Source organism: Ranitomeya variabilis, chromosome 4 (assembly GCF_051348905.1).
Source record: "Ranitomeya variabilis isolate aRanVar5 chromosome 4, aRanVar5.hap1, whole genome shotgun sequence".
Taxonomy (NCBI): Eukaryota; Metazoa; Chordata; class Amphibia; order Anura; family Dendrobatidae; genus Ranitomeya; species Ranitomeya variabilis.
The window spans coordinates 431,839,171-431,853,923 of NC_135235.1; the positions used below are offsets into that span (position 1 = coordinate 431,839,171).

The 14,753-nt window shown below is 40.6% G+C and overlaps 1 protein-coding gene across 6 annotated transcripts in view; it reads right to left on the minus strand.

Annotated features, from left to right (window-relative positions):
* TMEM100 (transmembrane protein 100) overlaps nt 1–14,753 on the minus strand; it is a 96,000-nt gene that overhangs the window by 51,075 nt on the left and 30,172 nt on the right. For 4 of the 6 annotated variants that reach the window (XM_077257595.1, XM_077257594.1, XM_077257593.1 and 1 more), the window contains exon 1: nt 5,574–5,651. The exons of 1 other annotated variant lie outside the window; for it this stretch is intronic. The gene's annotated coding sequence lies outside the window, so the exon portion shown is untranslated. Of the gene's footprint in view, nt 1–1,811; nt 1,832–5,573; nt 5,652–14,753 lie in introns of those variants that run through there. One more of the 6 variants, XM_077257592.1, reaches the window with a different exon arrangement.

Sequence of the window (14,753 nt, forward strand, 5' to 3'; positions counted from 1 at the left end):
GTGATCTATCTCAAGTGTTTATTTCTGTTAATGTTGATGATTATGGCTTACAACCAATGAAAACCCAAACATCACTAGCTCAGTAAATTAGAATAATTAACAAAAAATACCTGCAAAGGCTTCCTAAGTGTTTAAAAATGTCCCTTAGTCTGTTTTGGTAGGCTTCACAATCATGGGAAAGACTGCTGGCTTGACAGATGTCCAGAAGGCAGTCATTGACACACTCCACAAGGAGGGTAAGCCACAAAAGGTCATTTCTAAAGAAGCTGGCTGTTTTCAGAGTGCTGTATCCAATCATATTAATAGAAAGCTGAGTGGAAGGAAAAAAAGTGTGGTACACAAGCAACCGGGATAACCGCAGCCTTGAAAGGATTGTTAAGAAAAGGTCTTTCAATTTGGGGGAGATTCACAAGGAGTGGACTACCACTGGTGTCATTGTTTTAAGAGCCACTACACACAGACATATCCAGGACGAGCTACAAGTGTCGCAATCCTTCTATCAAGCCACTCATGACCAATGGACAATACCAGAAGAGTCTAACCTGAGCCAAGGAGAAAAAGAACTGGACTGTTGCTCAGTGGTCCAAGGTGTCAGGCAGCTGTTGCAAAGGCAAATAAAATAATGCGTTGCATTAAAAGAGTCATAGATGCTCATGAGGAGAACATAATTTTACCTTTATACAAGTCACTAGTGCGACCACACTTAGAATACTGTGTACAGTTCTGGTCTCCTGTGTATAAGAAAGACATAGCTGAACTAGAGCGGGTGCAGAGAAGAGAGACCAAGGTTATTAGAGGACTGGGGGGTCTGTAATACCAAGACAGGTTATTATACTTGGGGTTATTTAGTTTGAAAAAAATGAAGGCTAAGGGGTGATCTTATTACAATGTATAAATATATGATTTATACATAGATTCCTTGATAGTGCGTTGATCCAGGGAACTAGTATGATTGCCATATGTGGAGTCAGGAAGGAATTTCTTCACCAATGTGGAGCTTACCGTTTGCCACATGGATTTTTTTTGCCTTCCTCTGGATCAACGTGTTAGGGCATGTTAGGTTAGGATATGGGTTGAACTAGATGGACTTAAAGTCTTCCTTCAACCTTAAAAACTATGTTACTATGTATATTACTATGTGTTGTTTTCAGATGAAAGTAAATTTTGCATTTCATTTGGAAATAAAGGTCCCAGAGTCTGGGAGAAAAGTGAAGAGGAACACAATCCAAGCTGCTTGAGGTCTAGTGTGAAGTTTCCACAATCAGTGATGGTTTGGGGAGCTATGTCATCTGCTGGTGTAGGTCCACTCTGCTTTATCAAGATCAAAGTCAGCGCAACCATCTACCAGGAAATTTAAGAGCACCTCATGCTTCCCTCTGCCAACAAGCTTTTTGGAGATGGAAATTTCATTCTCCAGCAGGGCTTGGCAACTGTCCACACTGCCAAAAGTACCAATACCTGGTTTAAAAACAACATTATCACTGTGCTTGATTGGCCAGCAAACTCGCCTGATCTTAACCCTATATAAAATCTATAGGGTATTGTCAAGAGGAAGATGAGAGAAATCAGACCCAACAATGCAGACAAGCTGAAGGCTGCGGAAATATTATTACTACCATCTGCCAATCATAAGGCTCACACAGTTTAAGGCTATGGATTCTTTAGAACATACAAGGTTCAACTTGATAAAGTTTTATGCTTTAATACAAAATGGTACAGTGCATACAATAAGAAACAGGTACAAAAATATGGTAATAAAAAGACATACAAATATGCAAAGCAGTTATAAAAATAAACAGGAGAAAACTTACAGAAATAGCTAACTTTGTAGTCTGCTTTCTGCTCCCTGAGGGGGAGACGAACATGGAATGGAACACATCATCTCAGCTGCCCTCAATCTGTGAACAACTTTGTATGCGTACAAGTCCAATTTATAGAGTTAACTTGGAGGTCAGATTTCTAGAACAGCCTCTGAGGTTAATATTATAATTGCTTGTTTTTGATAGGACCATGGCCATTCCCCCAATGAATATATTATTTTCCTCTGAACACTCTTTGCCTAAGTTTCTCACAGATAGATAGTGTCCAGCTGTAATTGACATCTCTCTTCAAAAGACCTAGAAGGTGTGAAATATTTCCCTTTCCTGGTTCCCAGCAAGACCCCCTGGCGAGATTGGAGACAGTAGATTGCTTGCTAAGGATACCATATGCTGTGACCCCCTGTGAGACCTGCAGACTCAGTACAGATGTTAAATTTTTGCTAGTCACACATATATTCCTATACATATTTCACTACAGAGTGTATTTATTGAACATACATTTCAGTAGGCCAACATTTTGGATTTTAAAATAATTTTTCTAATTTACTGATATAATGACTTTTGGGTTTTCATTGGCTGTAAGCCATATTGATCAACAAAAAACAGAAATAAACACTTGAAATATGTCTCTGTTTGTAATAACTCTATATAATATATGCATCACTTTTTGCACTGAAATAAATTAACTTTTTGATGATATTCTAATTTTGTGAGAAGCTCCTGTATATAGTGACAGCAATTCCACAGCGCTTTACAGACATTTTCAGCAGTTAGTGAAGAACTTCAGTTTGGAGATCATTATTAAAGTGTCAAAATCTAAGGGGTAGAAAGATTAACTAGCCTCTTGTGATTGAATACAATATAATTAAAAAAATGTATTAATACAATGTTAAACTGAAGCAGGAGGTAAAAATTAATTTTGCAAAATAATCCATGGGGAGACTGTTATACCAAATCAGAGGCATTTTAATTTATAATAAAAATTTTCCATTTACGAATATCATGTGAAGTACACATGGACATGTACGTAATACAAAAGATACTATGTATATGAAGCAACACTTAACACCAGAAGTCCCAGAGAGGGGTCATTTAACAGGATTTTTCATGGCTTGTCATTGATTGGCCATGAATACTTGATTAGTAACTGTAGGGCTCCCATACCACTGCTAATAAGCTGGCTGAAGGTGATGGGTCCTCAGAGCTCCATGTAGCATTACATCCCCTTTATTGGCTAACTGACACAGCGATGTACATTAGACTGTGGCTGTGCCTAGCACTACAGGTCAGGGTCATTCTCATAAATGGGACTGAGAAGCTGTGAGCTGCTGTACCGGCCGCAGCCCCGACTCCCAATTTACCATATAGCACTGTGTCTGGTGAAACAATAGACTGGGTGTACATCTGAATTAGTGTACAAAGCAGATAGGCACGGAAACACAATTCTGCTCTATAATGTAATTCTCCAATGGGTTCATTTTGTGAACTAAAATATTAAGATGTTTGAATATTGTATGAAAAACAGGTTAAAATTGCCAGAAAATAGTTCTTTGCAATAAGAAATCTTTGAGAAGATACATTATTATCACAGAAGACGTACATCATTGGTACGGTGGCTCAGTGGTTAACAATGTAGCCTTGCAGTCCTAGGTTTAAATCCCACCAAGAACATCTGAAGCAGCTTGTATGTTTTCCCCGTGTTTGTGTGGGTTTCCTCCCACACTCCAAAGACATACTGATAGGGAATCTAGATTGTGAGCCCCAATGGGGACAGTGATGCTGATGCTTCTAAAGTGTTAAAATAAATAAATCTATATCTGGACAGAATTAAAGCAGCACTGCTATATAATAACTGTGGGATCAGGTCCTAGGACAATAACTAAAATGTCAGATCTCCTAAACCATTCAAGAGAAGAAAACACACTCATTCTTCTATAGTGTAGGTGCAACATTTCAGCTCGAAGAAGGTTCAGTATTGTGCTTGGAATCGAAACACCACAACTACAATATTGGTGAAAAAAAGTATCTGTCTATCTATCTAGCTACAGTATATATCTATTATCTGTCTATCTATCATCTATCTACAGTATCTATAACTATCTCATATCTATCTCATATCTATCTATCATCTATCCATCTATATTTTTCAAATAGAAAAGAATGAAATAAAAGAAAATAAGAAAATTTCTATAGATAGGTAGATGGATAGATGATAGAGTTACTGTAGATAGATAATAGATATATACTGTAGATAGATAGGTGATAGATGTAAAAAGGGTAGGCAGCACTCCAATAGTTACCAAAATAAGTGGACTTTAGCCCATGTGGCGTGATGATGTTTTAGATCAAATGAACCTGAAAGTCCACATATTTTGGTAACTTTTGGAGTGCTACCTACCTTTTTTACATCTATCTATCATCAATCATCTGTCTATATTTTCTTATATTTCATTCTTGCTTTTTCCTTAAAAAAAGATTGATAGATAATAGATAAGCTGATATATAGATAGATAATAGATAGATGATACATAGATAGATGAAAAGCCAGACAACGTGAAATAAATGTACATTTACATCATTGCAAATTTATAGTTTAACTGTCAAATCTGTTCTTAAGACTAGTAGTTACCATCTAACACAGGTACCACACAGACATAGCAAACAGATGTACACTACAGACCTCAGATGACATAGCAAGAAAATGCCTCTGCCCTACAATGAAAACAAGGTAGAGTAGCAGTAAAGTCCTCTGCAGGAACAAATCTCAATTAATATCATTTTACAGTCATAACGTGTCCAATCCTAAATTTGCAAAAGAAGAGTTATCACAAGTCTACAAATATTGCATCAAAACATATCAAGTCATTTCAAGACATTCCAGCAAAGTTTATAATAACGGCATAAAAACCAAGGGTTTTTTTAAGAGCTGTATCCAGTGATTGGGATATTCATTCCTAAACTGTATGTGGTTACCCATCACTGTGGCAACTAAAAGCTTATGCAGAAGTAGTAGTGCTGATTTTGCACTTATTTGTGCACAATGCTGTCATAAGCCAGATAATGCAGTACCGGTAGACCAATATGAAACGATACTGAACACATTCCAACATTATGCCGCAGAATTGCTCCGAATGACACGCTCCTTCTGCAACATCTTGCTATGTGGATCAGCTTTTGGAGCTAACATAGTGGGTTTCTAGAGACTTCGTAAAGATGCTCAGCCACATGGGTCCTATCACCCTTTTTAATGCTACTATGGAGAAGTACAACATGTTATTTGCTCACTCCATACATGATAACGGCTCGGAAAGTCTGAATATGGTGTTTGCAGCTGTTCTTTTTTTCCTAAATTTGGATGTATTGTATGAGCCATAGATAATAAGTATTCATTGCCAATAATAAAATGCAATCATACGAAAATGTTCCTGCAGCAACAAATAATTTCCCAAAGCATGGCAAATTATTAACTATCTCTACACAATATCATATACAGAGCTGCTATAAGTTTCACTATATAAATGTCATTATAATAATATAATATAATATAATAATATAAATGTCAGTTTTATAATAATGATTTATTGTACACTCACTTTACACAATTAGCCCAAAGTTTGATCATAATCGTAAACTATGTATAAATATTATGAATGTTTGCAAACAAATCAGCAATATAATAAAGACAATAAATAAAGAATGCCTAATGTTCCGCGCAAAGGAACAGATAGAGCAGCAGTAGGAGCCAGACCTTACCTTTCCACAGGCAGGCTGCAACTGAACTGAGGCAGACACATGTACAGAAGAAAATCAGTGACTGAATGCAAATCACACACTGTAAGGGAATGTCTTCAAATTGCTGTTTGGCTGAGAAGGAGCTCTTAGGGAGGGTGGTAAAATATGTGACTCTTTAGTCTTATTCATGCAGAAAAAAAGTTCAACAGTTCCACATATAACACAATGTAAACACGTCTGGTGAAGAAATGTTAATGAGAACCATCTGATCAGTACTTAGCTTCCTTTATTCCTTCTTCCTAATCATCTGTGCAAAGTATAGAGCTGTAGGGGGCAATACCATACCTCCCAACTTTTGAAGAACAGACTGAGGGACAAATTATATGGCGTTCATAGCGCACCCAGACAATTTTAACCACAACCCAGTCCACACAAATTTACCATTTCTTTCTCTCCTGGCAGGAGCGGTGGCAGAGGGGCGGTGGCAGTGAGGGACACTCAGAAGATGCCTGGGACTGTATCCCGATAGGACTACTGATGAGTGGATTGGTTCACAGGACTACGGCCTAACGTCTAGATCAGCGCTACCTGGCGGTAGATAGTAGGACGCAAATACCTTACCTTCTGGCGTCCCGGGAACAGCTTTTGATCACCCAGAGCTGGTGCGACACCATCTATGTGTCCCGCTCATCTTTAGTTGGGAACTGTAGATTTATTTTTGTTCATTCTTTTATAGTCTAAGCATCCAGAACTTTCTCATCTTTATGAAGCTTCATTATATAACATCTGGCTTTGTAAGGCCATGTTCATATGTTGCAGAAATACTGTGTTTTTTGTTTTATGCACCACACTACACAATAACAATCTTCTCTGACTATTGCTTAATTTTTAATAGAGAAAAAATATCAATCACGCCATTTATTTACTTCAATTACTACTCCCGGTAAATAATCAGATCAGTGTTGTGCAGGGTCGCTATAGTTACAAGGACACCAATTCTGTCTGTTATTTTCTGATTTGTGATATTTATTGTTTTTTAAAAAAAAATTAATTACAAATTACCTTATTTATGCATTATCAATTGTTTATTATTTTTTAGTAATTTTATGGGATGGAAAAAATCTGTGTTATTCTTCATCTAGAATACAAATACATAGAAAAATACTGCAGCGTACAATTTCTCAGTACAATCTGCCTATGGAATCAAAGCCTGCAAAGCAGATCAAGTACAGAAATTTGTTCCCATGGTGTCACCAGAATATGTGGCTCAATTTGAACTCAGCTTCCCAAAGAAGTGATTAACCACCTTTAATTTATGTTTTATGAGGGAGGAGGGGCACTCACTATTTCACACAGGGCCCTGTAGGTGTGGATTTCTTTTTTCCTTAATAATAACAAATATTCTTCATTTATAAGCTGCATTATGTGTTTACTGGTGTTATCTTTGTCTAATATTTAAATTTGTTTGGTGATCAAAAACATTAAAGTGTGACAAACATGCAAAAGATTAGAAAATCAGGAAGGGGGCGAACACTTTTTCACGCAACTGAAGCACTGTGTCATTTAGCATTTCTACCCAGTTCTTCTCTTTTCTCTGCAGAAATAGGAAGTCTTTTTTTCCTGCATGAGTCATTCCCTCTTCAACTCCTGACCCAGTTGCTCCTACCAGGAACTTTTGCAGTGATCACTCATGCAAGGGAAAAAAGATTTCCAAGTTCTACAGATACCTTAGAAAGATTCAGCTAGTCTGCTGTTAATCATGTGATGTCATAAAGCTGATGGAAAACAGAAGAATTAGCTGGGCAGAAAGGCAAAATGAGCAAGTGTAAGTACACAGTGCTATAATAATAATGTGATCAGAGGTGTATCTAGGGTTTCTGGCACCCAGGGCAAGAATTCAGTTTCGCGCCCCCCCCCCCCCCCCCAGAATGTATGCGATTTTCACACTTCGTTATGTACCCACGAGCTCCTCTCCCTAATGCTCTCAATGTTCAGTGAAAAACTGAGAGAAGCAGAAGAGAAGCTCGGTGTCACAGGACCACAAGTATGAAAGTGGCATATGAGTGAAGTGTCCATGTGACGACTACTGGAACCTGCAGAGCTGAATCCTGACATTGCAGCTTCTGAATGCTCACAACACATACACTGTACACTTTTAGGATTCTCCCTTGCCAGTGGATAGTCATGTCAGCACAAGTATGTGATTTGTATACTTCTGACCACATTCCAACTAGACGTGCCCGGCCTCGCTCAGTTCATTATCATTGAGTGAGGCCACACATGTCTAGTCAGCATGTGACTGCATGTATGTAAATCGCCAGCACAAGAGAATCCTGACAGCGTGCAGTGCGCACTGTGAGAACTCAGAAGTCTGCAGTCACAAAGAATGACTGCAGACTCATCACAAACCTGGACATCCCCTTTAATGCTCCTAACATAAATAAAAACATGAGAGTTAGTCAGTATCACAAATAACATTTACATCCAGGTACCTTATAAATGACGTCGTCTCTTGAGTCATTCTTTTTTTCTTCATCTTGTCCAGATCCCATGATGCGTTTTCTCATCCACAGCCATCTCTGCAGACTTCCATCTTCTCCGCTCTTTTGCAGAAAATCTCCACATGATGCCCTTAAAGATACAAGTGTCATTATAATGCTCCTGAATAAAAAATTACCCCTCACTATACTGTCTGCACAAAATATGACCCCCTACACGTTCCCTCTTAAGGTACATGCTCTTCACACTGACCTCTCCTTTCTATACCGACCCCCGTCTTCACACTGTCCTCTCACACTGTCCCCCTCTATAGGGCCCAGTATTTATACTGTACTCTCTCATCACACTCCCCCTCCTTGGTATACTGTCCCCTCCTGGCTGTGCCCTTACACTGTCCCTCCATGCTACGCATGCACACATCCCAACACCCTCACTCCCCATACTCTGTCCACATACGTTTTTCACATCGCTACTCACACTGTGTCTGCATACATTCCCCCATTTGCTCCCCAAACTGTCTGCACCCATCCCCCCATACTGTTTCCTCATAAATGCCCCCAATCTCCCCCTTTGCTCTTCATTTTGTGTCCTCAGATCTCCCCACACATTAAATCCCCCCATCCCCATGACAAATCTCCCCCCACACACATTCAATCCCCCATCTCCACTCCAATTCTCCCCACACACAATAAATACCCCCATCTCCACTTACATTAAATCCCTTCCCCACAATAAATCCCCCCCATCTCCACTCATATTAAATCTCCCCCTCACAATAAATCCCCCCTCCCTACTCACATTAAATCTCCCCCCCAAAATAAATCCCCCCCATCTCCACTCACATTAAATCTCCCCCCCACAATAAATCCCCCCCCCATCTCCACTCATATTAAATATCCCCCATCCAATAATATATCCCACCACCCCCACTCACATTAAATCACCCCACAATATATGCCCCCCATCCCCACTCACATTAAATCCCCCCATCCCCACTCACATTAAATTCCCCCACAATATATGCCCCCCATCCCCACTCACATTAAATTCCCCCACAATATATGCCCCCCATTCCCACTCACATTAAATCCCCCCCTGCACCTTCGGTGTCTTCAGCTCCACTGGAGCGCTTACCACCGATCTGCATCTCTTGCTCTGCCGCGCAGGTGAGTGACGTCAGCAGCGTGATCACATGACCTGATCATGCTGCTGGCGTCGCTCTGACCCGGCAGTCAGAGCTTCAATTGTACTCGCATCTCAGATATGAGTACAATTGAACACTGGGAGCCTGCGCGCTGCAGCTTCCCTGTGCCGGCTGTCATCTTGACAGTCGGCACAGAGAACAGCTGACTCCCAGTGCGGGGGGTGGCAGAATGCAGCCGCCAGGGGAGACACTGCGGACCGCCGCTTTAGGCGGCCTGACTGCGCCCCCCTGCCGGCTGCGCCCGGGGCACATGCCCTGGCTGCCCCCCCCTAGATACACCACTGAATGTGATGACTGCAATATAGAGTGGGTACGGAAAGTATTGAGACACCTTTACATTTTTCACTTTGTTTCATTGCAGCCATTTGGTAAATTAAAAAAAATGTTCATTTTTTCACATTAATGTCCACTCTGCACCCCATCAAGGCTAAAAAAAATAGAAATGTAGAAATTTTTGCAAATTTATTAAAAAACAAAAACTGAAATATCACATGTCATAAGTATTCAGACTCTTTGCTCAGACACTCATATTTAAGTCACATGTCTATTTCCTTGTGATCCTCCTTAAGATGGTGCTACTCCTTCATTGGAGGCCAGCTGTGTTTCATTAAAGGGACACTGTCACCTGAATTTGGAGGGAACAATCTTTAGCCATAGGGGCGGGGGTTTCGGGTGTATGATTCACCCTTTCCTTACCCGCTGGCTGCATGCAATATGGGATTGAAGTTCATTCTCTGTCCTCTGTAGTACATGCCTGCACAAGGCAATCTTGCCTTATGCAGGCGTGTACTATGGAGGACAGAGAATGAACTTCAATCCAATATTGCAGCCAGCATGCAGCCAGCGGGTAAGGAAAGGGTGAATCAAACACCCGAAAACCCCGCCCCTATGGCTAAAGATTGTTCCCTCCAAATTCAGGTGACAGTGTCCCTTTAAACTGATAGGACTTGATTTGGAAAGGCACACACCTGTCTATCCAAGACATCACAGTGCATGTCAGACCAAATGAGAATCATGAGGTCAAAGCAACTGTCCAAGGAGCTCATAGACAGAATTGTGGCATGGCACATATCTGGCCAAGTTTACAACAGAATTTTTGTAGTACTCAAGGTTCCTAAGAGCACAGTGGCCTCCATGATCTTTAAATGGAAGAAGCTTGGGACCACCAAAAGTCTTCCTAGACCTGGCCATCAAGCTAAATTGAGCAATTGTGGGAGAAGAGCCTTGGTGAGAGAGGTAAAGAAGAACCCCAAGACCACTGTGACTGAGCTCCAGGGATGCAATAGGGAGATGGGAGAAAGTTCCACAAAGTCAACTATCACTGCAGCCCTCCACCAGTCAGGCCTTTATGTCAGAGTGGCCCAACGGAAGCCTCTCCTCAGTGCAAGACATATGAAAGCCCGCATAGAGTTTGCTAAAAAACACATGAAGGTCTCCCAGACTATGAGAAATAAGATTTTGACATCTGATGAGACAAAGGTAGACCTTTCTGGTGATAATTCTAAGCGGTATGTGTGGAGAAAACCAGGCACTGCTCATCACCTGCTATGGGGGGGGGGGGGTGTTTTTCAGCTGCAGGGACAGGACGACTGGTTGTCATTGAAGGAAACATAAATGTGGCCAAGTACAGAGATATCCTGGATGAAAATGTCTTCCAGAGTGCTCTGGACCTCAGACTTGGCCGAAGGTTTACCATCCAACAAGACAATGACCCTAAGCACACAGCAAAAATAACAAAGGATTGGCTTCAGAACAACTCTGTGACCATTTCTGACTGGCCCAGCCAGAGCCCTGACCTAAACCCAATTCAGCATCTCTGGAAAGACCTGAAAATGGCTGTCCACCAACGTTCACCATCCAACCTGACAAACTGGAGAGGATCTGCAAGGAGGAATGGCAGAGGATCCCTAAATCCAGGTGTGAAAAACTTGTTGCATCATTCCCAAGAATACTCATGGCTGTACTAGCTCAAAAGGGTGCTGCTACTCAATACTGAGCAAAGGGTCTGAATATTTATGACCATGTAATATTTCAGTTTCTTTTTTAATAAATTTGCAAAAAATTCTATATTTCTATTTCTAAATAGATTTAATGAGGAAGTGCAATTGCAAGATGGGGTGCAGAGTGTACATTAATCAGAAAAAGAAATGAACTTTTTTGAACTTACCAAATGGCTGTAATGAAACGAGTCAGAAAATTAAAGAGGTATGAATACCCACTGTACATTTCAGTAGGCCATCATTTCAGATTGTAAAATAATTTTTCAATCTGGTGTTATAAAGTATTCTAATTCACTGAGATTATAACTTTTGGGTTTTCATTGGCTGTAAGCCATAATCATCACCATTAACAGAAATAAACACTTGAAATAGATCATTCTGTTTGTATTGACTCTATATAATTTATGAGTTTCACTTTTTCTATTGAAAAACTGAAATAAGTTAAATTTTTTATGACATTCTAATTTTGTGTGAAGTACCTGTAGCTTCCCATTGCTGGGTTTTCATATTCTGTACCCGGTCCTGCTCGACCCTTATTCACATTGACGTCACTTTGACACATGGTATGGTTTTAATGCTAGAGGTTAGGTCCATCCTGATTTGGGTACAACTTGACACTAGTTGGATGTCTTAAATGCTTTTTTTTTTTTTTTTACAAAACCGGTGTTTACCAAGCACTCTATGTTACTTATATGCACTATTGCTTTTACTTATTCACTTACTGCAGTGAATATGTTCATATTGTTTCTGTACTAGAAACACATGGAATAGATCTCTTAATCAACTAGAACGTTGGGGGGCGAAGCCTGCCAGGGACAGAGCAAGACTAGTCTAATTTTTCACCACAGTCACTGACTGGTTCTTCAAACTATATATATCAGAGAAATTTAGAAAAATATTCCTGGATGCTATCGTGTAGCCAAGCTCTGATTCATGTTATTCATACTACCAGTGGTTTGGGCAGCTGACAGGTTCCCTTTAAGGGTTACATGTGTCATTAATCACTTTAGCATTACCAATGATTATTAAAACGCATCCATCATCATAATGCTCTTTCAATGTGGAATGAAATCTTCTTTAGCATTTTCCCAAATAAGGCTAGCTTCACATTCAGACCTCATTTTTCATTCTAGTGAGAGGTACTTCTATGTCAATACTAAATGCCTTAGCAATTTTAGTATTCAGTGTGTTTCCTGCTACTAAGTTGTAAGGTCCCTGTGCTCCCTGAACCTAATCCTGTTTATCCTGCGTGCACATGATCCTGCCTTCTCTGTCAGACAAGGAAAGATCCTATCTATGGACTGTTCACACCTGCCTGGACGCTCTGGCATCAGCTGCCGCAACCGCTACAGTTCAAGCTGCAGCAACCTCGACAGGGACTATTCAGTCCGCAAGTCATTCCCAGGGTTCTGGACCCTGTCTGTCTGCACCATCATGTTTCAATATGGATCCGGTTCGCCTCCGATTGTGCAAAAGTGGCCTCCCTGATGTCTTATCTTGGAGACGAGGCCCTGGAATGGCTCAACATCTTGTGGGAAAGAGAAGATGCTATTATTTTGGATCTGCATGTTTTCCTAGAGGTGTTCTGCTAGGTATTTGATAAGCCAGACAGGGTTACCTGTGCTACTTCATCCCTCCTCTGACTACGCCAGCCAGTCTGTCAGTAGGCCAATATGCCTTCTGGCATCTGAACTCGGTCAGAACAACAAGACTCTAGTAGCCAACTTCTGGGAGGGATTGTCCAGAAGGATCAAGGGTGAGCTAGCATGTCGAGACATTTCCCCTACTCTAGATGATCGAGTTTCCCTGACTATCAGAATAGACCTCTGGTTCTCATGAGAGACAACGCATGAAAGAAAGCCACTCTGTCCTTTCAAAGGCCATTCATTGCTCATCTTTTCATGGCCACAGCCTCTCTAGAGCCTATGCAGGTTGACAGCGCAGCGTTGGCAGAGCTACAGCAGGAGCTCCAGCAAGCCAAAGGCCTGTGCTTCTATTGTGGAGACACCAAACAACTCATTCGCTCTTGTCCCAAGAAGCCAGGAAACTCCCAAGCCTAGGACCAGTAAGAGAGGCTAACCTGGGCAAGAGCAATTCCTCTCCACAGTTAATCCTGACCATATCCGTGACTTAACAAAAAATAATTGTAGCAAGCATACTACATGTAGAATACCCTGAAGGGGTTAAATAGCAAAATAACAGATCATCATAATATAAAGTATGTAGTCTATATGTAAACACGGACCAAATAGGGCCCAACAGCAAATATATATATATATATACACACCAAACAACCACAAAAAGAAGCAGTCATAAGGTCCCATAAAACTATAAACTTTATTAAACAACAATTAAAACAGTATATAAAGCAGGTAAATGGCAAAATGGGAGAGATGAGTAATGCCCATAGCGGACATGGACAGACTACAAAGGGCTAAATTGGCCACACACGCCTGTAAAACCAGAAGCCCACATAAGTTATAGCATATAGTCGCTTTCCAAGAGTGGCAATACAAATACATATCAGCAGCGCTAATGGAAAATAACCGCATATTACATACCTATGGAATGCAGGAGTGGGAGGCCAAGAACCCTGTCCCCGACGCACATTTCGGAGTCACAAAGACTCCTTCCTCAGGGGGCATACAGAAATGTGGTAATCGGCTAGTATTTATATCTAAGATTAAATGACAAGCCATGCCCCTGCACGCAGCGCCACCACACACTGCGCGCCGCATCCGGAAACTCCCCCTTCCGCAGGCGTCAGGAACATGTGGGGCCCACATGACTGGACGACCAACATGTGAGGAGGGCCGGCGCGACATCACAAGGCAAAGTGTGCAAGCGCACAGCAAGCAATGAGTAGCGGCCATTATACTAAAGGGCACGAGAAGAGGGCAAAGCTGTAAGTAAAATATCTCAGTACAAAGGGCGGTACTCATTGAAAAACTCTTCACAGGCGCCACATCTAAAGCAGATGAAATAAAAATGAATAATATATACCAAACATTAAGATGAGGAGCCCGAATAGAAGAGAACTACAGGGCAATTTATACATAGCATAGTACATACAGTGAACAGCAAAAGATGGATAAACTTGTATAAGGGTCCCCATATTATAATACAAATAATATACAACACATTTGTAATCAAATGACATATGCCCTTTAGGAACCAATATACAATATATAATATAATATATCGTAGGGACCCCGCCGCACTAATCCATCTTTAAATATACAGTTAGGTCCATATATATTTGGACAAAGACAACATTTTTCTAATTTTTGTTATAGACATTACCACAATGAATTTTAAACAAAACAATTCAGATGCAGTTGAAGTTCAGACTTTCAGCTTTCATTTAAGGGTATCCACATTAAAATTGGATGAAGGGTTTAGGAGTTTCAGCACCTTAACATGTGCCACCCTGTTTTTAAAGGGACTAAAAGTAATTGGACAGATTCAATAATTTTAAATAAAATGTTCATTTCTAGT